The sequence below is a fragment of the Ambystoma mexicanum genome, assembly GCF_040938575.1.
Source record: "Ambystoma mexicanum isolate Mex_15411 chromosome 12 unlocalized genomic scaffold, UKY_AmexF1_1 Mex_chr12_unloc.2, whole genome shotgun sequence".
In the NCBI taxonomy this organism is placed as follows: domain Eukaryota; kingdom Metazoa; phylum Chordata; class Amphibia; order Caudata; family Ambystomatidae; genus Ambystoma; species Ambystoma mexicanum.
In genome coordinates this window covers 6,580,886-6,608,842 of record NW_027182323.1, presented here as the reverse complement: position 1 = coordinate 6,608,842, position 27,957 = coordinate 6,580,886, and the positions used below count along the sequence as shown (strand labels likewise).

The following is a 27,957-nucleotide window of genomic DNA, read 5'->3' as shown; positions in this document are numbered from 1 at the left end:
TCCTCCTCTTGCTCCTCTTCTAGCTGCCCATGCACCATCTTGTCCCAACATTTTGCACTCCTCTGATTCAGTCTGCTTCCAGCTTCCCACCACCCTTGTGACTCGTTGGCCGACCATGGTAATGGCAAAGGTACTCCTTTAACATTTTCAATTGTGGCTATCTAAGTGGTTTTTTTTTGGCAGAAGAAACAACTCGCATTACCTCCACCTCCCTCTTCCTCATCCCAGTACTTCCTTGGAATAAGTTCCCTGCTCACAAGAACTCTTTTTAGTCTTGGCTATTAGGTGGCGCTGAAAGCGCTACATATAAAGCCGAAAGTATTGTCATTAAAATATGAGCTTTAACATGAGAGCTTGAAACAGGGGCTCTGGCTCCAGGTTTGTTGTAATGCTTTTCAATGCGGGTTGGCACAGGATGGATACATGGTAGTTTGACTATGTGTCCCACCCATTTAACACCCATTGCTAAGTGAAATGTATAGGAATTTCCTCCCGTTCCCACCCATTTCCTTCCAGCCACACCTCCTTTCGGACTCTTTGGCTCAATTTCTACTGTGTGGTGGATTTGTCTGCCATTTTCAGATTTTCAACACATCATTCCACAAAATCATCATTCTATTAAAGACTTGGAGGCAAATGATTATGCTTCTTTTTCATATTTACTACTCAAGCAGCAAATGACAAACCAATAATATAACATGGCAACAAAGATCAAAAACTACAACATCCATTGGAGACAGAGTCTTTGCTACTCCCAGTAATTTTGGCCTCTTAACTGACCACGTGATCAAGATAACCAATCAGTCCAGTCCATAACCATGACCAAACTGAACATCCTCCTCTACTTCCTCATTCTTTGCTTGATCGAAATTACGTCCACTGTTAACCCCAATCCCGTTGCATGATCAGAGTCTTTCTTCAATTCCCTGGTTGCTTGAAATCCACCATCGTACCTAGTAAAACAAAATATATTTGCTTACTGTAAGTTGAAAGAGTGTAGGACAATTGTATGCTTCCGACAGTTCAAATTTGATATAACTTTATGCATATACAACATTTAATACCTTTATAACATGCCTACTTCATACCCATTTATGCAGTTATACACTTTTCAAAACAGTTTAATACAATGTTCAACATTCCTCATTGAATATACAATTGACAGGGTGGGATAATCCTTCGCGTCTGTGTCTTTAATAGAATGATGACTTTCTGGAACGATGTGTTGAAAATCTGAATTCTATGTCAAGACCGGAGGTTTTCATATTATGCTTGTTCAAAGCGTACTCACCAAGAACAATGCCATACTCTCCATTGGTTTAAAATAGAAAGTCTTAAAAGTCGATTCATTCAACCAATCTGTCGATCTCATAATGTCTTCTACTCTGGCTCCTATGTTAAAGGCCTTGGTGGCATTCAGTCCCCTCGCTGAATGAGCACTGTACCTTACTACGTCAATGCCTGCCTGATCCATCACCCATCTCAGCCATCTGGCTATTGTAGCCAGTGTTACGGCCTTGTATGGTTTGCATTGTGCTGTTAATAAATGGGATACCCCTGGTGGACTCACTTCTCTCGTATTATCTTCATATGCTGTCAAACATCTAATCAGGCATAATTTAGGTTACCCTTAAAACAAGTCCTTGATATAGATTTCAATCCTGTCTTGGTCCTTCTCGCTATGAGAAAGGTCACCCCATTCGCTGATATACTTTTCTTGTTGATCTCGAACGCTCTAATGTCCGAAGATCTCTTATAGGACAGTAGACATAGAATCATGGATAGCTTGCCTCAAATGGCCTTCCTTGATCATTCCTGGTTATCTGACCATGATAGGAAAAGTTTCAATACCGTGTCAACATCCCATAGTTTAGTGTATTTCTCTCTAGGGGGCCTAGACATTTTCACTCCTCTTAACAGTCTGCAAATCACGGGGTGTTCACCTATAGGGACCCCTTCAATCCTGGGTGTCCTGCTTATATCGCAGACCTGGCGGTACTGATGGTCCTATATGCTTTCCCTTGAGATGCCATCTGGGCTAGGAAATTGGCAACGTGGACCACATCTGCTCCATCGTATTTCCCACTCCATACACCAGCTATTCCAGTCGACCCATGCAGATTTGTAAGCCCTATGTGGTCCTGGCGCCCAGGATTCATGAATGATGAGCTCAGCCGCATTCGATAATCCTGGCCTAACACAAGTTCTCCTGAAATCACCCATGCGATCAGATTGAGTTTGCCTGTTGTCACTAGTGGATGGCTGAGGCCTCTGGGGTTCAGTACAATGAACTCGTACCTGAATAGCGCTACTGGGCCATGATAAGATAGTTCCAGTAGACTGGGGAACTGCACCTGTTCCCTCCAGTCTGGAGTAATCAGAACTGGTGATGCTTTCTGCCTCCTCACCTGGGCTAGCATCCTCGCAATCATGGAAAAGAGGGGAAATACATAATTAGTTTGTTGACCCCATGCTTGGAGAAAAGTGTCTGTTGCTTTTGCCCCTGGATACAGCCTCCAGCTGAAAAAATGATATGCAAAGAGATCTACCTGGAACGGTCCCCACCGGATCATCAGTACTCGGAATAACGCCTTGACAAGTTTCCGATCGCTGGCATCTCTGAGATATATGGAGTTCCAGTCGGCATCTTTGTTCTGATGGCCTGGAAGGTACTCCACTGTCACTGACACTTGTCTCTGAAGGCAGAGTTTCCAGAATTCCTTCGACATTTCTGCCAATAGTCTGGGCCTCGTCCCTCCCAGTCTGTTTATATATCTGAATGCTGAGATGTTGTCCATCTTGAATAGGACACAGGATTGTGCCTTGTCCTGAGTCCAACATTTCACTGCAAAGGACCCTGCTAGTAATTCTAGACAGTTGACGTGCAGAGCTGTCTTGACCACCTGCCTCCTATCGACAGTTTCTCGCAACGGGCTCCCCTGTCCCTGCTGGCGTCGGATTAGATGACCAGGTCGGGGGACGAGCCAAATATGGCTCTCCCGTTCCATGTATCCATGTGATGTAGCCACCATTCTAACTCCTGCTTTACTTCTTGGGAGATTGTAACATTTGATTCGTAAAATGCGCCCCTCCTGAGGAGTCTGATCTTTAATCTCTGTAGGGCTCTGTAATATAGAGGCCCCAGGAAAATAGCCTGGATCGATGACGCTAATCGTCCCACTAACCTTGCAATGTCTCTCAGAGACATCTCTTTCCTTGATAAGGTATGTCTTAACTGTTTCTTGATGTTGTTCACTTTGGCTATCCTTAAGCTGAGAGATCCCTGTATCGAGTCTACTATGAACCCCAAAATGTACATTGTCTGTTCCGGTTGTACTTTGGATTTCTCCAATGTATTAGGAAACCCAGATTCTGCAGTAGCTCAACTGTCATCTGCACCTGTATTCAGAGTGTCTCTCTGTCTTGGCAAATTATGCATGTATATCGTCCAGGTATATTATGAGTTTTATCGCTTGACCCCTGAAGTGGGTCACCACTGGTTTCATTACATTGGTGAAGCACCATGGTGCGGATGCCAGTCCGAAGGGTAGGCACCGAAACTCCCATCTTGACTCTCCCCAGATAAATCTTAGGAATTTGCAGTGTTCTGTCGCTATGGGTGTTGTCAGATATGCTTCTTTCAGGTCTTTCCTGGTGAGCCTATCGCCCTGAATTAGAGTGTCCCTTAGAAGGTGTATCCCTTCCATTTTGAAGCATCTGTATACTAAAAATGTGTTCAAACCCCTCAGATTTATGATTGGTCCCACCCTGTGTTTCCTCCTCACCAGGAACATATTGCTTATGAAACCTACTGAGGAGTCTGTCACCTGGCTTCTAGTATTTTTGCTTTCCAGCCATCTCAGTTCTTCCTCTAATAACTGTATGTCTTCTTTGTTTAGACATACATTTCTTGGGGGATTACTCTGGTGTGCTGTCATGTGAAAATCTATGTTAAAACCCTGCACCGTCTCTAGTTCCCAGGTATCTCTGGATATAATGTGCCAGTTTTTTATATGCTCCGCTAGTCTCCCCCCTACTGCTGGGGTAGCTAAGCGCTGGTTGTTTGCTCTCATCTGTGGGATTCTGTTGACAATCTCCATGTCGAGAGCCTCTGCCCCTTCATCTGCCTCTGGAGGGGAAGAAAGGGGCCTGTCTCTGATCTTCTTGATCTCTCCACTGTGACCTATCGTTGTAGGGTCTGTTGAATGGGAAACGGCTGGCAGAGCGACCCCTTCCTCTGCTGGCCCTCTTGAAAAACTTTCTTCCAACCACTCTCTTGAGAGACTCTTGAGCCTTATCCAGAGCTGTGCAGGAATTTGCACACTTTGTTAGTTCTTTGATGAACGAATCCCCAAAGAGTTTCCTATTTGCTGCAGTCACTGTCTCTGAGGAGGCTAACTCGCTCCGTTTTGGGTCTATTTGCACCATTAGAGATCCCCTCCTCTCTGTGGTAATAGCATAGTTTGCATTACCCAGTATACAAATGGCTCTCTGGGTCCACCCGATTAGAGTAATCAGGTCCACCGGTTCGCTTTTCTCTCAGCCCTCCTCGCCCACCTGTAATATTTTAGTAAGTGGTCCCACCATGTCTAACATCTTGTCCTAGCATGAGCGCCAGGACCTATCTAGACCTTTCCTCACATCTTTTACGTATTTACTCATAAATGTGACAATTTTCTCATTTATCTCGGGTGTCTCTGTGGCACCTTCAGAGAGATGTGGTCTTGGACATTCTGCCATCAATTTGCTTCTAACTTCTTTTGCCAGCGTCATGCTCCTCCTCCGAGGTATCAGATGATCTATGGTGCCACCTGCTAGGCCCGGCTTTGTCTCTTTGTTTCCTTAATTTTAGTTGATGTGCCCAAGGGGGTATGGGCCTCACCTGCCCTGTGGACTGTTTTTCTACACCCTTTCACTCTCCCCTGTGCTTTAATCCCTTTGATCTCCTCTGGCCCCTGTGAGAACTTGAGCCAATCCTGCGCCAGAGCTATTTGCTTAGGTCCCTGCCCCAACAAGGCTCTGAGGACTTTCTGTAGAACCGGAGTCATTTCCGTTTGGCTCCTCTTTTGGCTAATACTAGCCATACCCTCATCACTGGAAATCATGTTAGCACATACACTGGGGATTGTATTATTGTCAGGAAGTATAATGGCTTAATCTCCTTGACATTGTATATATATATATATATTCAGTAAAAAAACTTTGTTAAAGGGACGTTATGGTTAAGTTGCGCTACTAAAAACCTATCAGATCCAGTAAAAAAACTTTGTTAAAGGGACGTTATGGTTCCAAGTAAAACCGAAAAACCCCTGAAATTCGCCAGTTATGGTAAGCTAAGCAACCATAACTCACGCCACCACCGTGCACTGCTAAGACTAACACCCAGGACATCAAAGATGACATCACAAATATCATTGATGACATCACTGATGACATCACATGTCTGGCTCCCCCTTTTTTCCTTTACTGACATATCTAGGCCACATGGTTTTCTTCAGTAACTGTCAGTAATTAAAATTGGAAAAGGTAGTATATTTGTAGACTTATCCTTCAAGTATGTTCTTACAGTAATTCCCTTAGGGTCCAGTCATATCATATGAAACATATACATAGGGGAAGACATAAGCTTGAAAGACAGCATTCCTTTCTGTGCATTAAAATAATCAATAGAGTTGTCAGGACTTTCTGATAGTTCTGTTGTTTTTTATTGCTGTACTTTCCCTGTATATGTTCCTATTTTTATATCTTGTATTCACACTACTTTCCTTAGAGTCCAGGCACATCATGTGATATATATATATACATAGGGTAAGTAGCACGTTTGAAACAGAGCAATCATTTCTCTGCATAAAGGTAATCTGTTAGGTTATGAACACTTTTTGCTACTGCTGCTTTTGTTTTTCTTTCTTCAATTTCCTTGAATATACACATATTTGTATGTGGTGTTGTCTCTTTGTGTTTTGTCTATAATAATGCAATTATGTAGTAAGTGGGTTTTATTATCTACTTATCACATGTTTCACAGTATGTAAAAGTCTAATAAGAAAACAGTTAGCATTTCACTATTCAACATGGCAAGTTTATGAATATTGCACCTCCATCATGTATGCTGCACACAATGCCTATGTTTCCACATGAACACCTTACTATACTGGATGGACGAATTAGCACTTGATATTTATTTCAATGATCCTTGATACTTTTTTAAATTAACATTACAATAAGAAACCCTTGTATAGACTTTTCATGAAAGATAAATGCACATGTGATGTCATCAGTGATGTCATCAATGACATTTGTGATGTCATCTTTGATGTCCTGGGTGTTAGTCTTAGCAGTGCACGGTGGTGGCGTGAGTTATGGTTGCTTAGCTTACCATAACTGGCAAATTTCAGGGGTTTTTCGGTTTTACTTGGAACCATAACGTCCCTTTAACAAAGTTTTTTTTACTGAATTTCAAAGGTTTTTAGTAGCGCAACTTAACCATAACGTCCCTTTAACAAAGTTTTTTTACTGAATTTCATAGTGTTTTAGTAGCACAACTTAACAATAATAACTTTGACTTTATGTACATGTAATATGGAACATACTGAACCCTTTCTACTGAATTTGACTGTCCGCGGACATGTTCGGACAACAGTACCACCACCTAAAAACTCTGGGGGAGGTATGTGTAATTGTTATATCATAACATAGGAACATTTAACAAATTCACAAAGCAGCTCACATACAAAGTATATGTAGTAATACCTAAGAAATGTAACCCATATATGTAACACACTAACCATTCATTTAAATACAATATGTTCTAAAATGGAATATACCAAAAGAAGATAAAGTGGCTTCCAACATAATTACCTCACAGACACTCCACAACTAAGAGCAAGACCAGACGTACAGACTACTCATCACATATCTTACCTGAAATAGTAAGTGCACTTCATTTTACTCATATATTTATACACTTTCTGTATTAGATAAAAAAATATATGACTTTTTTGTTTTCTCACAGAAATGTGTAGTACTCTGGAGTGGCTAGAGCAGCATTTCCCCCAAGAGGAAATGTCAGAAGATAGTGCACCTAATGGTACACACTTTACTATATAAAACAATTAATAAATATTATTTTGTATACATTTAACATATACATTTTTTTTGTACAGACCATACAAAAATGTAAACTACTACAGAAAAAGAAGCAGTGGATAACACTCTGGAACACATAAATGAAAAAATTGACCAACTTATGGCATATTTTACCAATTTAAAAAACTTTGTGGAAGATCACTCAAAACTAACAACAAGATACCATTGTCCCACTTGTACTTGTCCCCCTTCACCATATCCCACTCATTTAACCCCAAACCCTCTCCATGGACCAAAACGTTTTGATGACATTTCCATCCCTTCTTCAGCTGATCCCAATTATGATGAAATCCCTAATTCTCCTGATTTTGTTTCCGTTTCTGCCCCACCTTCTCAGTCATAAATTGTTAATATATGTCAAATAAAGTTACTTTTTTATATTGTGTTGTAATTAGTTTCAGTTCTTTTTGTTAAAACCAATGTAGGTGTCCACGGTCAGCGCGGTTGTTCGGAAATGTTCGTAAATAGACGAAAATGTAAGTGTCCCGAGGACACTATATCTGTCCGTAATGTTCTCACGGAAGTTGAAACTGTTCTAAGAACACTCGTAGTGTCCTGAATTGTTCGTAAATAAACAAAAATGGAGGTGTGCTGGGGACGCTATGTCTGTCCGTATTGTTCACAAGTAAGTTAAACTGTGCTAAAAACAAACGGCTGTCCGTAACTGTTCGTTTTACGTGTGACGCACTTTTAATTAGTTCAGGACCCGAACACTGTCCGTAGAACATCAAAGTGCATGCGCAAAACAATCTCTGTACATTGGGTGTCCTGCGGACAGCCGCTTCCTTAGCGAACATGCTCACGAAGCAATCATGTGACCACGCCCATGCTGATCGCGTGTTCTGAATGCGGACACTGTTCGTGTCCCCGAACAGTTTTAAAGTACATTTCCAGGTAATCCACAATATTTCTCATTACAAACTCACCATACCACAAATCCCACATACTAATCCTAAGTTTCCACATAGTTTTTGTGACTTTTTGAACCTTTTTTGGTGTTCGATCTGTCTTGCGGACGGCGCGCATGTACGCGAACCGCGTACAAGCACCTCTATAAAAGACCATGTCCTAGAGCTCATTCTCATTGTGTTTCTGGCTATTCCACGGAGCACACTGCATTTTGCTGCATACTTTGCAGATTTTGAGATTTCCATCTCCAAGCCGATGACATCCATGGCTCCACTATTGCCACCTGGTGCTACAACTGCCTCAGCACCACCCCCACCCCCTCCACCACCACCATCTCCACAAGTGCCTGAAGAGGGGAACAGGAGTGAGGATACAGAGGAGGAAGAAGAGGATGAAGAGAATGAGGTAGAGGAAGTCCCTACTACCCGCCCTTGGCGTGATTCTTGGGTGTGGCGGTTGTTTACCGTTCATGGGAATGGTCCTAAGGCTCGTGCGAACCGTGTCACCTACAATGAGTGCAAAATGGTACTCAGTCGTGGGAGGCTTGGTTCGTATAGCTTTGGGACCACTACCATGAAGCGACACCTCAACTCATTCCACACTGGGGCCATTCACCAGGTTGTACCTTGCAAAGAGTGTAGTAGGTTGATTACCTCTACTTCATCCTCCGTTTCTGATCCTGTCACCACAAGGAACACCTCTGTGGGACAGTGTCTTCCTCAAGCTGCCTCACAGGCCATACATAATTCTGAAGACCCTTACCTTTCGAGGGTCACAGTTGTATGTATGTACTGTGACACAGTACTCTGCAGGGGGAGCGACTTCGGAGTGCTTTTGAGACTATCGTCTCACAGCACGAGAAGACCTGCTCACTAGCCAAATAAAACCCACTCTACATCTTCCTCTCTCAGCTCGCCCTTTCTTATCCCTGTAGTTGGTGTCCCCCCTTTACCCTCCTTTCTCCTCCTCTCCTAGTGTGTCGTGTATAAAAAACCAAAAAAAATACAAAATAACAAAAATCAAAAAAATAGGGCTCTTTTCAGAGCTGCCTTTCACAGTTAAAAAATAGAAGTGAAGATAAATAAAGCAGGGCCCTCTGTATTTCTTGAAAGTCCGCAGACAGTTCACGAACATAAAAAAAATTGGGGTGCTACCCTATTGTAACCATTGCATTTTTCTCTGGGAGGAAGTGGTGGCTCTGAAAAGAGCCTTTGGGAGGTGTTTGTAAGTCAAAAATTATAAATACTTAACACCAACTTCAAAATGGATGCTGTATTTCCAAAAAAGGTCGCAATGCATTTTGTACATTTCTCAGAAAAATCTGATTGCCAGCATAAGTAAGATGGACTACATCTCTGCGAAAAATGTATGTACTACGAAACATAATATTTTCATTGTGAAAAGAGGACATGCCAAAATCTCTTAGGAAGGGACAAACAGCCTTATTAACATTACGCCTTGCTTTCTCCATTTGTGGACCACATGAGAAAGAACGAAGACACATTTGGAGTTTGGAAACATGTCCATGATCTTCTGAAGTCCTTCTTTCATTGCAAATTGCAAAGAAATTCCAGACACATGTCCTAAACTGTTCCCTCCACAATGAATTACAATTATGTCTGGATGTTCCTCTATCTTCAAAGTTGCACAGAGAGGTAGCAAGTCCAACCACTTCATTCCACGCACTCCATGCCAGTGCACTTCCACATGTGCGAATCCAAGATCTATAGATACTCCACAGCTTTCTGCATGCACCTTCAACCAATGTATCCACGAGTCTCCCAACATCCACACAATCTGTTTTTTGAAACACTCAGCCATAGTTATCTGTTCTTCTCTCAGCAAAAAGAATATCTGAGAAAACCTCTCCTAGCACAACACACTCACTAAACTTTACTGACTAATCCCTTGCTACATTGAATCTCATTTGCATGCCTCCCCACCCCAAATTCCCTGGATGTAATACGCGGTGTCCTAGAACTACCGCCATGTCCGCGAACATATCGTAACATGGACAGCCCTTCTACCATTTCCACTTCACTCTATGTGCCATTCCCTCACTAGATGTAGCTAAGAAATCACATGACCATCCACCAATCAAATCCAAGACCTCTACATGTAACTACATCATCATAGATCAGCACTGCAAATGTACAGTGAATCTCTGAGAGTACAAGTCTCATACCATTGGCAAGCACGATCTACAAGAAATACTATACAAGTCTCCAAGATTTCTACTTGCAGCTTCGTCCATATCCATATGCATGAACACAAACTACAGGTATGCATATTTACTATACAGTACATGAACACATTTTCTAACCAATTTTTACCTTGTATAATCTGTAAAATGAATCTACGATAATTTTTTCATTGTCATAAAATGAACTGTGACTTACAAACCTTTATACCGTTTAATTTCTTCATACACACACACACACGCAAATAATGTTAAACTAACATTTTTGAAATAAAATATATAAACTACATATAATCAAACAAAATTACATGCACACTCTATGATCAAATCTCAAACAATAATATTTGTACAAACACATAATTGGTTTTAATTTTTTTAATTTATATAATTACTTACATTTATATAGGACAAGCAGACTATGACATTGACTCACCATTACGTGGAAAATCAGGATATGACATTGACTCACTATTACGTGGAAAAGCTTAGTTACAAGAATAGTGGTATACAGTGGTACATTATGAATTTCACAAGCCATAGTAAAGATATTTTCTTTCCTACAGTTAGTCATAAGATAGTTTTAATGATTTTGAGGAAGGTGCTGAGCATTTCAATTTAAAAAATCTATGTCTAAATTAAAAACAGTGCTATATACAAACCAAATTACTAATTTCTTTCTTTTACAATTGCAGTGTAGACATTCTCCGGAAAAGAAGCAGCCGAATTTGAAGTACAAAGAACAACTAAGAAGCAAACTGCTCATTTTAGAAAATAAAGTAAGTAGAATGTTACCATAATATTTGCATTATTACTCAAACACACTGTAAGGTTAATTCATGCTATTTCTGTGCCTAAAAATAGAGATTCCGCACCATTCTGACCAAAAATCCCCCCCCATCTTAAACAGTGATTTACTGGCAGAATGGCCCACAAATTCCTATTTTTCGACACACAAATTACCGAACTCAGCCGCTAGAATTTTGATGTTGTAGAACAAACAAGTGTTTTAATTGTATAGCTTTAGATATACTATTTATACTTCTCCACACCACTGGCTTACTTTTTTCTGTCATCTGAACCCCAGTTTAGTAACACATTAATTTAAAAATACCCAACCCTAGTAGTTGTACTTCCCAATGCACAATCACACACCATTACATACAGCTTTGTCATCTTACTCAAACACTCATGCACACAACACACATGCATTGCAGAACACTCCAACCCATACCTTCTGTATTTTTTTCAACAGACCCTAAAGAATGCCTACCAAAAAGCAACTCCGTAGAAAGGAACGCAGAAGTAGAGCAAATGAAAAGAAAAGTCTCCAACATAAACATACATCTATAGCAGAATTTGTAAAAAAAAGTTGAAACACAACAGCTAATACAGTCATGTAGTGAAACAGAAGAAGTTTCTAGTTCAAAATCGTTGCCTCCTCTATCAAAAAGTAAAGCAACCCAAAAAACAATTAACAGAAAATCAACTATCACTACAAATAAAACTTCTTCTATAAATCTTGATATAGTACAAAGTAAGCATACCAAGAAAAGTATTTTAGCCATAATGTTCCATCACAAAGTCCTTCAAAATCTTATAAAAACAGGAGAGAAACCAGGTTCAACACTTCAAACCTATCGTAGGAAAGTAATCTTAGAAGCGTTGATAGTGCAATTCTTCTCAAAAGAAAGTTATTTATTTTAGTGTTAAACAGAATGAAACCACTAACAAAACTAAAAACTAAATTACAAAAAAGACTCAATAAACGAAATGTCAACAGAAATAACTTCTTAAATATCTGTGGAGGTGAATGGAGTCACACTACAAGCACAGAACCATACTTTAATGAAGAAGCGTACGAACAAAACCAAACAAATACAATTGCCATACATAGCAGTGGTCGAGGTTATGAAAAAGTTAATAATACCATAATGAAACAAGAAGTACTCCTTACAAAAGTATGCCCTGAAAATAAAGATTTACCCTTCCATTCAACTGAATCAGAACATCTAGTGTACAAATGGCCATGCACGTCAATGTGTAACATTCCCCAAAAAACTTTCAAGTCTTTACGCCAATTCCTCAATCAATATGTGAAAAGCAAAGACAAAATCAAAATTAAACTACTGCAAAATATGGATGCTTGTCCAGTACGCAAGTACACAGGACTACAAGGACATTCATTGGCCTGCATTACAGCACCTACTTGCAAAACAACCTTCCATGATATCAAAAGGATATCAACACATCATGCAAGTATAAGAAATCTAGTTTATAAACTGTACTATGCTAAAAGTCCTGCTTTAGCACTAGCCAATTTAAATAACATCCTTCTACATGGTACAGTAAAAGACCTACTAGAAGAAATCGACTATATCCAGACAAAATATTTTGGAAGTGAAACCCACTTACAAGATGAATTAGCTGTAAACCAACTTTGTAACAATTCTGCACATGGCAACCTTTCACTACACATATACAAAAAAGAAATACTAAAATTTGAAAGTACTTCAGCTGAAGTACCAAACTACGTGTGTGTATGTTGCCGCACAACTTTTTATAAAAGTAACACAAAAACTGTAGACCTATCATACAAAATAGAAGACAATGAAGATTCTAAATGGTTTGAATTATCTCTCTACCGTATAGCAGAATAAAAATACGAAATAACTGACCCCATAATACTTTGCAGTTACTGCACTACAAAACTTGACAACAACCAAACTCATTCATGTGCTATCACAAATAACTTGGAATTATATCCACTACCAAAACCCCTTCAACAACTTAATTTATATGAGAGCATCATAATTCAAACAGTGCACCCATTTCAAGCAATAATACGCCTTCAACCAAAAACTGCAAAATTACCTCGCTCTGAATTAGTGAAAGGTATTCGTGGAAAAGTCGTGTATTTACCATTAGATCTAAAAGAAAATGTGCACACTCTAGGAGTGCAACGTCCAATGCAACAATCTTTAATTATCTTGGTAAATGGAGTACCTACGAAAGACAAAAAAAATTGGCAACAACTGGTAGATTTACATAAAGTTAGAGAAGCCCTGCAATATCGTAAAGAGAATAATGAATATTACAAAGAAATTAATATTGAAGAAAACTTGAAAGATACAACTGAAATAATTCAAGAGACACAAGAAGCTGGTCAATTTGAGCTCCTAGATCCTGCTACAATATTAGACACTTTAGACCATTATACTATTCATCCATTGCACTCTAATGACACCATAGAAGATGCACTGGAAACGTACCAAATGCGTCAAACAAAAGGATCACCAATCAGCATATGGGTAAAAAGTATAGAAGCACATGCTTTTCCTTTACTCTTTCCTACTGGCAAAGGAGGAAGATACGATGATAGACCTATTCAAATATCAGCATCAGAACATCGCTCATTACGAATGTATTCTGAAGATCCCAGATTTCGACAAAATGTGGAATACATATTCCACCTACTCTTTGAAAGTGAACTAGCAACTTTATGTTACGGAGTTGCACACATATTAAAATCAGGATCACACTTTCAAAATATGACAGCTACACAATTATTACAAAAAGTTCAACAAAAAGATGAGGTTTTACAAGCAAATCTTACTAATCTATTAGCAAATATGCGTGGTACTAAAGAGTACTGGTTTCGACGTAATGGAGATGTACGGTGTATGATCAGAAACCTTGGCCCACCCACTTGGTTTGTTACATTAAGTTGTGCAGAATATGCATGGGAAGATTTACATGCTTTCCTATGCATTTCAAACGAAAACAAAACAAACATAGATATACTAACACCTGGAGAACTTTGTTCTCAGGATCCTGTTAATGTTTCAAGATATTTTCACCATTGCTTCATTGCTATGCTACATTTTGTTTGTAATAAAACTGTTCCTCTCCTTGGAGAAGTGCAACACTTCTTTTGGAGAAAAGAATACCAAGCCAGAGGAGCACCACATGTCCACATCCTTTTATGGATTAAAGATGCTCCTAAATTTGGTCAAGACAGTGATGCCACTGTTTTACAGTTTATTGAAAAATATGTCACTTGTGAAATTCCATCAGAATCCACAAATAGTGATCTTCATGCAAAAATGTTACAATTCCAAAGACACAAATGTGGCAAATACTGTTGTTGCAAATACAAAAACAAAGGGAAATACTACACCAAATGCCGATTTGGTTTCCCTAGACCAGTTACAAATACAGGTCAAGTGAACAACCTCATGTCTTCAGTTAGACATAGTGTTAAAGGTAAGTTACCTAAAATACATATTGCATAAAAAGAAATCATTGCCCACTTATGGAATGCAAACATAGATGTGTGGTACATTGCAGAAAATTCTACTGCAGTTGCACGATATGTCACAGCATACTTAACCAAATCAGAAAAGACAGAGCTCCAAGACCTCTGGAATGACCTGTCATCAGATAAAACCGTGTCTCAGAAATTATACAGCTTGGGCATAAAAATGCTATCCCATAGAGAATGTGGATCCTATGAAGCAGCTGATCGATTAACTGGTACTGCATTGCATGGTAAATCTGAAAATATAGTATGGCTAAGTCTTGGTCCAGCTAAATCTAGAAAAAGAGTTCTAAAATCATACGAAGATATAGAAACAATAGCCAAACATGATCCCAACAGCCAAGACATTTTAAAAAACAATGTATTGGACACATACTACCCAAACAGGAGTACCACTTTGGAAACCATGTGTCTATACCACATACCCCAAAACTACAAAAATAATACACATACAAAAATAATATAAAACCTGATGAACAAAACCGTAAATACAAAGTGACAAACTGTGAAGGCAGCTTAGTAAAACACACCAAACCAAATTTAATTAATCATATGAAATTGTCATTAAAGACTCCTCAACATAAAGAAGTATATTACATGTCCCTGCTACAACTCTTTGAACCATGGAGAAAAGAAGAAGAAATACTAGATAACTATGACTCATATGAAGACGCTTTCAAAGCAAATTAAATCAGTATAACTGATGTAAACTTTGCACAGTATAAAACAATGTTGCACAATGAACAGCAACAGGAAGAAGAACTCCAGGCCCAACTAGATAAGGACACGCCTGACAGTAGTCAACCTTCTGTCACAGGAAGCCAAGAACCACTGGGAGACCCACTAATAACAAATGAGGCAGAATTAGCTATGATAGAAGGAAAAAACACCATGTGTCAGTATGAAGATAAAGAAGACTTAACTATATTACAATCAAAGCTAAACAATTAGCAACATAGCATTTTTCAAGAAGTAACAAAAGAAATTGCACATGGTGTACAACATGAAAACAAAGAATGCACCTGTCAAAATTACAAACCTATACTATTGTATGTCAGTGGTGAAGTTGGTTCTGGCAAAACATTCCTAATCAAAATCATCAGTAAGTTCCTTCAACAAATGACAAACAACAAACTGTCAGCTGTTGTCACTGCCCCCACAGGTTTAGCTGTCTACAACATAGGTGGTGTCACTTTACACCGATTACTACTCCTACCAGTAGAACACCAAAACAAATTAGATCATTAATAACTTTCTGCAGAAGCTGCAATGGAACTACACAGAGTATTGAAACAAATGGAAATGCTACTAATAGATGAAGTGAGCATGGTGTCCAACCTAATGTTGGCTTTGATTCGCCTCAGATTACAAGAAGTACTCAAAACAAACTATGAAGAGCTCTTTGCAGGAAAACACATTATTGTTTTCGGAGATCTTCTTCGATTGACACCAGTAAAAGGTGAGCCTATTTTTAAAACATTAGGACACAAACTCTGCCGTAAAACTGTTGGCAGCATTGGAAATGTCAACCTTTGGCAACATTTCCAATACAGAGAATTAACAGAAAACATGCGCCAATCTGAAGATCTCACTTATGCCAACATCTTAAAAAGTATCAGAGTTGGTATACTTTCTAAAGAAGCAGAAGCAATATTGAAAACCCGGCACATTCATGCACTTTATGGTGATAATGCATGTGCTACAGAGGTTATGGAACAATTAGCCCACAAAAATGTCAATTTTATGGCCTTAATGCCAACTCTTGCAAGCTGTTTCAAATTCAATGAAATAATGTTAAGTAAAGAAATGCAACCAATAATGGAAATTAGCGCGACAGATAAACTAGATGTACATGGAATGACACTACCCATGTGTGACCAAGCCACAACAAGACTAAATAGTTTAGAAAAATCAATTTCAAACACAGCAGGCTACAAAAAGATATTAAAATTATCCTTAAATTGCAGAGTAATGCTGAAACGTAACCTTGACATGGACCAAGGACTAGTTAATGGAGCACTGGGTACAGTTGTTGGCTTTCAAACATACCCACGTCACAACAAATTTCAGTTTGTCAATATTCTCTTTGACAAACTTTCAGAAGTAAAAAGAATAGGACGCTCAACAGCTCGATTCCTTCTTTTCAAAGACATGTATGTATGCAGAGAACAATTTTCTCTAACTCTTGCATACGCAGTCACCATTCACAAATCACAAGGTCTTACCCTAGACAAAGCAATGATAGACACTGGTAACACAGTCTTTAAAAAAGGCATGAGCTACGTAGCACTATCACGCTTACGTACACTTGACAGTCTATTTCTAATCAACTTTGATGCAAGTAAAATAAACGCTGATATTCCTTGCATTTTAGAATACAATAGACTTCGTTCACTATACACCCCCCATCTAGAAACATATCCTGTTCCACAAAAAGGAAAATCTTCTAAAAGAAAACTAAATCAAACAGAAATGCAACAGGATGTCACTGCAAATCCTCCAAAGAGAGTAAAAGAAACTAAAACTTCATCAAGTACCACAAGCAAAAAAGAACCAATTTAGGGAAAGTAAACCAAGTACTTTGTCAAAGAAGGAAGACAAACTAAAAAAAAATCACTCAGATACAGAACTACCTGGTCCATTTAAACTTATAAATGAAATTGGTGTAAGTTGCTACGCAAATGTAGCAATCAATATTCTATTTCAATTACCACCAATTGTTGACAACATTTACTTACACTTTACAGACCCATTGTGTTTGCAAATGTTAGTACTTCATAGAAACACAACATACAATCCTGACAACCTGTATAGTGTTCATGGAATAAGACAACAATTGGACTACTGTGCTGGAATGGTGAAATTCACTATAAACTCACAGGAAGATCCACAAGAATTTCTAATGTACTTACTATTAGTACTGGAAAACAAAAACATACCTATAAATGAAATCTTCCAGATTTCATACACGTGGAAACATACATGCACTCTCTGCAACAATGTGACACAAGAACAAATCCCCAATGAACGCTTTGCGTATATAATACCTTATTGTGAATCCGTTACATTTCAGCAACTTGTACAAAATGCAAACCATGGTAGATTATGTTCGACCTGCAATTCAGATAATCGATCCACGTTAGTAATACAAACACATAGTAAATACGTAATACTGATGCTTCTACGTTACAATGCAGATGGTACCAAAAACAACTGCAAGCTGACTGGATTCACACATGGTCAAATATCACTTGGTAGGAAAACCTTCACAACAATAGGTATAATCTACCACGCAGGAGCCACAACCAATTCAGGGCACTACACTGCATATATAAAAAAGAAATGGGGATGGTTTGAATGTAATGATAGTACCATTTCTCTAAAGCAGAGATTACCAGCAAATCTTACAAACGCTTATTTAATGTTCTTAAAACCAAAATTTGATAACTAAACTGTACTTAAACCTTAAGTACACTTGTAGTAAAAAAAATATAAACTGTCACAATATTCCAAAAGCTATCTAATTGCCCAAAGATGCTACAACAACTAATCAGATAAATTAATACCACTCAAATAGAGAAAAAAATAGACAGAATACGCCAATTGGTATCTAACTGTCCCAAAATTTAGAAATATCCAAACAGATAAATTAATACCACGAAATTATATAAAAAAATAAACAGTTAGAATACGCCTACTGGTATCTAACTGCTCCAAAATTGTACAATATCCAAACAAATACCTAATATCTTACTGCTCCCAAAAACTGGAACAATCCAATGTATAAAGCATTAGCCAGAAACAACAAGTAAACACTGAAAACAAACAAACAAATAAACTGTAATATAAAGAAAAAGGTTTTTTTTAATCCAACATGGATTGTTTTTCTCCCACAGACCCAATGATTTTAGCAACAAACACGGAAACTGAGCAAATTGCACAGTACTCTGGCTGGTTTGTCATCTACTAAATATGAGGGTCAAAAAAAGAAGAAAATGTTGATTGTACAATGTAATAAGTCTTTATAAAATACTAATACTAACATGCTATTTTCTTTTATCACAGAAATGAACAAGAAAAACATGGACTCCCTTTACTAAACCAAATAGTAAGTATAACATGATGAATACAACCATCGCAGCATATCACACCCATACTGGCTTATAACATTGTTCCTTATAAATTTGTTTTTGACCCAAAGTTATAAGCCAGTATGAGTATGATATGCTGCGGTGCTTGTGGCCAAGGCATAGACTCTTGGGTGCATGGCATATGAGTGTGATATGCTGCGGTGGTTGTGGCCAGGGGATAGAGTCTTGGGTGCATGGCCAAATGGCCATGCACCCAACATGGCCGTGTCCATGTGATATATATATATATATATATATATATATATATATATATATATATATATATATATATATATATGAAAAAGAAGAGTGGACCATCACATAGTCCCAGGCGCAGCAAAAGCACAAGAACAACGCGTTTTTATATATGACTTGTTTCAAGTCAACCTGACTTGTTTATGATCATAAATAATATCAGGTTTTACATGGGATTGTGCTCGTCAAGAGACGCGAGCTGTGATGGCTCTCTGCGGCCTGCGGGGGAGGGGTTTTTCAGTGATCGCGGGTCGCGATCGTGTTTTCCGAGATCAGCGTGATTTCCGAGATCAGCGTGATCTTTATACAGTGAGCGTTTCTTCGCTCTCATCAGAGTATGTAATCACAGCAGGAGAGATTGCTCCTACCAACTTTCTGCCTTCACTACGGTCACCAGAACGAAGGAATCGCTGGAACTACGCGGCCCCATCGTGCTCCTTCTTCCGTGACCGTGCTGCCCTCTGTGGGGCTCACAGTATTGTTGCGGTCGCCAGAACACTAGCCCTGTCGCGGCCGCAACGTCTCCTGCCCCACTAATGTGGGTATGCTCCATGAAGCCCTGATGCTGCCACACTAAACTCTGTAAATAAACTACCATTCAAATTATTAACATAAGCATTAATGAAAGCGTATTTAACTCGCTGTCGAGCAGCAAAGAAAGAGGAAGTGGAGGAGGATATTCTGTGTGGTCATGGTCTGGACTGATTGGTTATCTTGTTCACGTGGTCAGTTAATATATTATTGGTTTGTTATTTGCTGCTTGAGTAGTAAATATGAAAGAGAAGGATAATCCGAGCCTCCGGTCTTGACGTAGAATCAGTTGTACTCTAGTTTGATCAATGCAAATGACAGACTCAAAGAGCTGCGCCCACGCCCCATTGTAAATTGTCACTAGGCTATATATAATAATAAACATGTTAACTACATCAGTGCTGGAACATATTTTGTAATGCATGGCATGCAAGTTAGACCTGCTTTAATCCAGATAAAGAATCATTTGAGCGGCACTGTTGAGGCAGAACAAACGGCTTTCACATGCCTGCTTGGTGTAAATAGACATTTTGTTAGGACGTGGTTCGAGACATCTCCTCCCACTGCACCCAGAACCACTCGGCGCTTAACGCAGTATTTGAAAACAGAAACTTGTTTTTCCAATAAATAAAATATTTTTATGACAACATATTGGCAGAGTAATGCACCTGTCACAGACTATGTAGTAGTGCAGTACAATAAATTACAGCATTCAATTCTCACAATGCTCATTCAATAATGCCCGGCTATATCATACATCATAGAAGAGCTGACATAACAATTGCACCTGGGGCAGGGGGGAGAGCAACCAATCAGGTTGCTCGCATCACAGGCTGCATCCCACGATCCAAGCCCACGTTCCGAGCAACCTGCCGGCTGCTTCCTTTGCCCTGCCATCTTCCCAAACTCTCCCTTCCCCTTCCTTTTCTATCTCTCCCACACCCACTTACCTGATTCCTTCAGCAGCAGCAGTGCCCCCACTGCTTCTACCGCTCAGTCTTCCTTCCGGCCGCCATGAAAATGGAAGGGGGCTCCATTTGGAGTCACTTCTTCTAGCTCTGTGGTGGCCATCTTGAGTAATGTTCTCTTATGAATTAATAGGACGCCGCAAGCCACCCATCTATTCATACAAAAAACATTGCTGCCAGCACCCCGGATTGCCAGATGTGCAACCGTGGGTGCTAATAGCAATAATACCCAATCCTGCCTGCTGTATTGGGTAGTAACGGCACAGAAGCCCATCGGAAAGGTCCTCACGGTGCTCTGGAATGTACCCTGGGCCCCAGGCCGTTACCACCTGAGTATTAGCACCCAACGAAGGGCGCCCAGCCAAATGGGCTGCTCCGAACATATGCTATCTTCACTGGTACAAGTCCATGCTTGCAGCAGCCGAGAGCTCCGAGCTCCTTGACCCTCTCAGCTGTTCTCCTCCAATCCCTCCCACCACCCAACAGTCACCAGCACCACACGAGCATCTGAAATACTAAAACGTAGGTGCTAAATCCTCCTTTCAACTTTAAACAAGCACTGGCAAGGCCAACAGTTTGGGCTTTTGTGTAGGCATGGGAAAGGCCCTTGCCAGGCACTGCCATAGTGATATTAACTGGCCATCGATGATAGCAGCTGTAAAACTTTCAAAACTCTAGCAATCACCCATAAATGCCTCTCCAACTAAGCACCTACATACCTGTCACAGAAGCAATCCAAAGCCCAATCCTCTCGGCCCACGCAATTGATCTACTCGCACCAACTGACCATTACCCAATTCAAGCGCCAGAGAGCTGGAGGGTCCAGCTTCCTGGTCATTGCCTCCAAGACTTGGAATTCATTACCCCTGACACGGAGATCCAAACAATCCTATTGGGTGTTCTGGAAACAGCTAAAAATGCAACTCTTTTCCTCAAACTTACCACTTCCCTGACTACAACCCCACTTGCGGCTGTTATAAGCTGACTTTCTCAATTGTACGCAACCTGTCTTATAATTCTCTGTTTGTTTTTCTCTACTGTATGTAACCAGTGACATGATGCGTACAAGCTTAGAGCGCTTAATACATGCAAAATAAATAAATATAATGGTACGAGTACCTGGGCATATAATAGCAGTGCCTGGCAAATGCCTAATACTTAAACACAAGCCAAAACATTTGGCTATACCAATGCTTGTTTTTTCAAGATGGCCGCCTCTAGCCCCACTCCCAGAAGGTATAACCTCGTACTCACCCACCACACAGCAGTTGTTTTGTTCCTGGGGAAACTACTGCATCCTCTCGGGGAGGACTGTCGTAAACGCTGGAGCAACCTAAGGGTCCGGATGCATGGACTGCTGTCCCAACACCGCCAGGAGTCCCTGGCAACTGGAGGAGGAACCATGAAACCACTCGTCTTCACTGCCTGGGAGGAAAGGTGCAGCACAGTACTGTATAAGGAGGGAATAGAGGGAGCCGGAGGTGCAGATGCGGGTGCCAGGAGGTAGGAGGAGAGTCAACACCCCCCCCAGCACAGTGTATGCCCAAATGACAGTTTAGCATAAGATGCCCCATTGGACAGGGACACATGTCCACAGACCCAGAAGATGGGCATGCCAACAGGGTGGAGTGAGGGGGAGCCACACCAACCTGCCTCCAAAGCAGCCATCGCGCAGGACACCAAGGGCATCACTGTGCATTACAGCAGCAGGAAGGTGTGCCCCATGTTGGAATGGCAGCCAAGCCACATGGAAGTACACGCCCCCTAACCCGACATGGACTCAGCTAGCCAATCACTGTACACCACAGCCTAATCCGGCTGGCTGCACAGCAGTGCCCCATAGAGCCATGCCAGTGCCATAGAATAAGCCACCACACCTACCCCCAGAAGCTGATTGCAACCCAGGGAGGGGTTGTGGGCGCATGAAGGACCACACACATGCATGCCAAACATCAGCTGCCCCAGCATGGACACCCTGCCCCCACACACAGGACAAAGACCGACTGGCTATGTGACACACACACGCTGCTGCAACCAGTCTCCACCAGCGTGACTCGTAGCGAAGTGATGAGTGACTGCACCTGCCCCTTTAGTTTCGTCTGTTGGGCACGAAGGAAGATTTGCCTAAAATGGTGAAAGTGTTAAATTAACTAGCTGTAAGGAGAAGGGCCAACTTCCACCTCAGCGACCTCCCAATGTCCCTTCACTGTGTCTCACTTTAATGTTAATGCGACTGTGTGCAGGGGTGCGTCGAGATTCAGTGATCCAGTTAACTTCACTGATCCTGTAGCCTTATGGCAGGGTTCCAGACAACAATGACTCTGAGGTAACTCTTTATGCCAATCCTATATAGCGTGAAATGCTTTAGAGTTCTGGTTGTCTTAAAGTTCACTCCTGTACCTTTCTTTGCAGATTCCCCTTTGAGGTACTCCCAAAGAAAGACGACTCCCTCTGGATAAGATGAGGTAATGCCAAGGTAAGTTTTAATACTTGCACAATGCAAAAATGTCCAACAAGTGATATTGTTCGTTCGTGCTATTAATCTGCTGTCTTTTATTTCTGCAGGTACGGCGCCGTTGGAGCGAAGGTCGTGTAATTGTGACTCGTGGAACCGCAAGTGAATACTGCTTCCGGTGAGTATTATGCTGCGCGAGATTGAATGTCCTTTAGCGAAGCGCAGCTCACCTGTTTTCTTTACTTGTTCTGCAGATGCGGCTGCACCGCGACAGCGGTCGCGTGAGAATGCCTCGTTGGAGCGCATGGATGTACAGCGCTTAGGTGAGTATCACGCTGCGCTATGCTAATTGTCTTTAAGCTGGTTCTTATATAGCGCGTTTCACTGTTGCTGTTTTTGCAGATGCAGAGAATCCCGAGTGATGGTGATGGAGTATCAGGTAAAGCTCTTGTTCTAATCTGTGATCGCTCCTTCCTTTGCAGGCGCGGATCACGATGACCAGGACGGGCGTGGCTGAAGACAGGACTGGAGCTGCAGGCACAGTGAGCATTACGCTGCAGGAGTGCAGAATAACGCGAAGCGGGTTCTGTTCTTCGGGCGCAGGTTTAAATAGCTTCCCAGAAGTAATTCCCAGGTAAAGTAGTCCCTGCACCACACCTTATCAAATAGTCCCCAGATAAAGTAGTCCCTTCAACCAACCTCAGACTGGGCTGTACATGGTTCTGTTACTTGATAACCTGTCTTGCCTGAAAAGGGAGTTTGAGCCTGGCGCCAACGGCGCCCGGACTGAGTCCAGGCAGCACTTAGGCAATCCTTTGGGGCCTTAAAGGTCCCCATGGGTGCCAGTACTCTGGGCCGACTGGTCTGCTCCTGATGTCTGGGGGCAGGCAACGTGACACCATCCCCATAATGGTGGGCCCACATGCAATCTCCCCTGACCAACCATGCCCATCTGCCCAAAGGTGTGGGGTCCCACTCTGTACCATACTAAATGTGTCTTGCATGCCAACACACGTGGGGGAACCGCAATTGACAACATTTCCTATGTCCCCTACAGGCACTCACGCATTGCCAGAGGCATCCAAGGAGGACAAGGGGGCAGGCCCATCTGGGAGTTGTGCATCCAGGCCCTCATGGTCCACCACCACCTCGCAAAGGCGCAGACAGGCTACGCGAAGGCGGATGCCCCGTCGTGAGACACCGCAACCAAGAAGAGCCAGGTCAACATCGACTCCACAGCCCACCAGAACCACTGCAAAGGCCCACACAACACACTCCTGCAGCTGTAGGGTCTGAGATCCAGGCCACACCTCCAGGCAGGGCGACTGTGGAAACACAGGGGGCATCAGGCCGGTGTCACTGCACGAAGAAGGGCCACAAACCCCTGGGCCCATTCACATCTACAAGCGTTCACCAACACCAGCAAGCCCTCACCCCGCCTGTGTGCTCACTCCCCAGAAAGCCCTCACCACTGCCAGCATTCTAAGTCCCCAGAAACCCTTCACCGGCGTGCACAACAACCTGAGCCAGACATTAACACACCTACATATGGCTCCCTTGACAACAGCCCAGAGCCACTGCACAGCCCCCCTCCCATGCGGCACACAACAACAAGCAGCGCAGAGGCAGAGATAGAGGGAGATATGAGGCAAGCAGGCACACGCATGGGAAACACCTGCAGGCCATACGTGACAGCATACAGGGGGCCACCTGCAGGATTGTGCCAACCATATCAAAGAACTAGGCAGGGACAACTGCCAGTACGGCAGCCCGATACTATACTCCCAGAGGCTCAGGGAGATGATCAAAGGAGCATGGAGGTGACACGCCAACAGATCCGGGGGCCAGGCTCCATCCCTTCCATTTCGGCTACTCCCACTCATAGCGCTGTTCATAATTCTAAGTATGTCCAGTCTATTGATGGTTTGTAAGTGTCTTTATTATCAAGCATGCTCCACCTGCTCTGAAGTTTCTGACTGTCTGAGTGCTTTACTGTCATACTACAGAAGAAATAAAATGTTATGATATGCCTGGATGTGATGTTTGTTCCCCCAAAGATGTATTTAATGAGAAAGGAGTGAAGGTCTCATAAAAGGGGATTGTTGGGAAAAGCCTTGAATCGAAAATTGTGTGTATTCCCCTAACATTGTTCTGCATTATCATATTGAGTCAGTACTGCAAACTGTCATGTTTAAACAACTATCTATTGACCGTGCAAGGTGAGGCTATAGGCTTTAATGTGCATGCCCTTGCAATGAAGACTCTTCCCTAGTGTGTAGATATGCTCACCTCCACAACTCTTGCTTCTGAAGCGTTTCCTTTTTGGCATATGGAAGCATGTTTTAGGCTCCTGAATTCTTAGGAAAAGCGGCTTAAGCTGATGGAATTTATCATACTGTAAATGTGCTCTCCTGCCTAGACCGTGTGCGAACCTTTGAGGAGTATATTCAGTTCCACGAAATCTATCACTTTATGCTGTCCTGTCCGATAACACTGTCTTACATGTAGGCTGATATCAAAGACTTGGGTAGAGGGGCTTCATTCCCTGCTTGTAACATTGTTTCAGTATGATTCCATTTTCTGTCCGAACCTTTCCTTCCAATGAAATACATATATTCCCTCGGGTATAAGAGAATTGTGCTTAGAGGGAAGGGGTTCTTACTTGTGTCGAAGTCTCATACTGTCACTGGTTAGGTTTTGTTCTGTTGCTTGCTTTTACCGAATACATTGTTCACCAATACACCGGAATAGTCACTTGGCATTTTTTCTACGAATGTGTGTTTCATGGTGTCCCCAATAAGCGAAAAGAATACAGGCTTGCGCATATGAATACTTTGCTGATTTTAGTTTATCTACCAGATTTTACATGTGACATTTAGCATAGTCACACAACTTGTGCTCATGCAGCAGCCCCTGGTGCCTTAACACATGTACTTATTGCTCTCATCATAAGGGCTGGGGTATCCTGCCCCAGCCCTTTACCCGGATTCTCACCTCTTTCCTTTCTCCTCTTCTCAGGCACTGCAGGTTGGTCGCCATCCCAAGCCTTCCTCCAAACCCCTTGCATTGCCCCTTTTGCTAGGCTCTGCAGGGCCTCCGTTCCGCACAACCCCCATGTGATCCACGGGGTGTCCACTGCAACCCCAACCCACTCTCAACCTTTTCCCCCTAGTTGCCCTCCTAGGCATATCCTCCCTGCTAGCACTAGCCCCTCCTCCTTCTCCTATCCCCCACCGAAAGTGCCCCAGTGTGCGTGGGTGTGTTACATGCCAACACTGCAGCAAGGGACCCTTTCGAGGCCGCCCTCATCAGTGGTCGCACCACTCCCTTCACCCCCTTCTGCTGACGCCACTGCCACCACTTCCGCCAACACTAACATAACCCCACCTGACATAATTAGCATAAGGCATCCCTGAGAGCTTCAGGGTCCACACGCCTACCCTCCATGCCAATCACCCCTCTTTCACTTGGCCCCAAGCGGCATCTGTCCCCCAAAATTGCCTTGGTAAAAAACACACACATATCTCGCCCCCTGGGAGCTGGGACCCAGAATATGGCAGACTCTGACCAGCAGGAAGGAACAGCAACTTGAAAACGGCCGCCAACTACAAGTGTCCCCTCCATCACCCGACTCCTGACATTAAGAGCCCGGCCGGGCCTTACCACTGCACTAAACACCAATCTGATGGCCGACCCTGGCAGGCACTTGCCAGCACCACATGGCAGAACCAATCCCCACCCGCCGCCAATGCCACCTATTCCCTTTGCTGGAGCTGTGATGTAACGTTCCATGACATCACCTGGGTCAAAGGTTGTTACATGATGCTTTCCCTCCACCCCATAAATATTAAAGTTAGTGCCCTGGTGTCCTTCCCATTTAAATGTGCACCAAACGGGCAGTTGTCAATTTAAGAGAAAGTGTTCCCAATGTATGCCAGAGAAGGGCATGGGATGGGTGCTACATACAGTCCAAGAGCAAATGCATTTTGATGGAGGACGTCATTATCCAGGCACACCACATACTGCGTCCCAAGATTTAAGATAGACAGTGGACCCGCTTGCACACCTATGCCTACTTGTATATGAAATACGTTATAATTTTGTGTCTACTGAGATTATGACCATAATATTTCAAACATCACAATAACCAGTAGCCAAACCAGAATGATTGAGAGGCGAAGCAATACTTCCGTGGCTCTATGTTTAAAAGTGAAAAAAAACTGTTAAAACGAACCCGCCCGAATAGGGACTTGAACCCTAGACCCTCAGATTAAAAGTCTGATGCTCTACCGACTGAGCTATCCGGGCTTCATGGTGGTACAGTCACCCATGTCCCTAGAGAGTGTCTCCCATACGTCTCTAGCAATGTTACTTTTTTCCAGTTATCTCGACAAAGTAACAAGTATTGGTCCCCACGTCCACATTGTGCCTCCTGCAGACTCTACAGAGATTTCCAATAGGCAGCTGATTGGCTTACAAACTAGCCCATGAAGATAATTAACGCCTGCTCTGCCTGTCTTCTCCCAGAAGGACTGTGTTCGCACAATAACACCAATGCGACAAGGGTTTCAGAATTAAGTCATTAGTGCGTTCGTTTTTCTGCCTAACACATTAACATTATTCGGAACACCACTGGGAAGAAAGGCAGACGAGGGACATCAAAATGGACAAAAAGGACATATTACATCCTTGCTTCATGTAGTAATCTACTTGTTCAGTTCATTCACATATGATAAAATACATAATGGCGTTATCTGACCGTGGCAGTACGCTGAAAAGGTTATAAACAAATAACTGATTTCTCATTTTCAAGACCACATTGATTTAAATGCTGTTTGCCGGTTCTCGGTATCACTTGCCTCACATTGTAATATTCGACGTGCATTTTTTTCATAGGAAATAAAAGTGATAATAAAGGAACAGGATGAATATTACCTCCACGTCCACTCTTCCTCGTCACAGTACTAACTTCATGAGGCACCCGCCTCCGACACAGGACCTTCTTCTATTTCTTTAACTCCCTATAACTCCTCCCCCACATCCAC

At 41.9% G+C, this 27,957-nt stretch overlaps 1 long non-coding RNA gene across 1 annotated transcript; it reads right to left on the bottom strand.

Annotated features, from left to right (window-relative positions):
• Window positions 1-642: 642 nt before the first annotated feature.
• LOC138532679 (uncharacterized) lies at window positions 643-27,957 on the bottom strand. Its single transcript, XR_011284861.1, has 2 exons — window positions 27,848-27,957; window positions 643-953 (listed from the first exon to the last, which is right to left on the bottom strand). It is a non-coding gene; the product is annotated as an uncharacterized lncRNA (long non-coding RNA).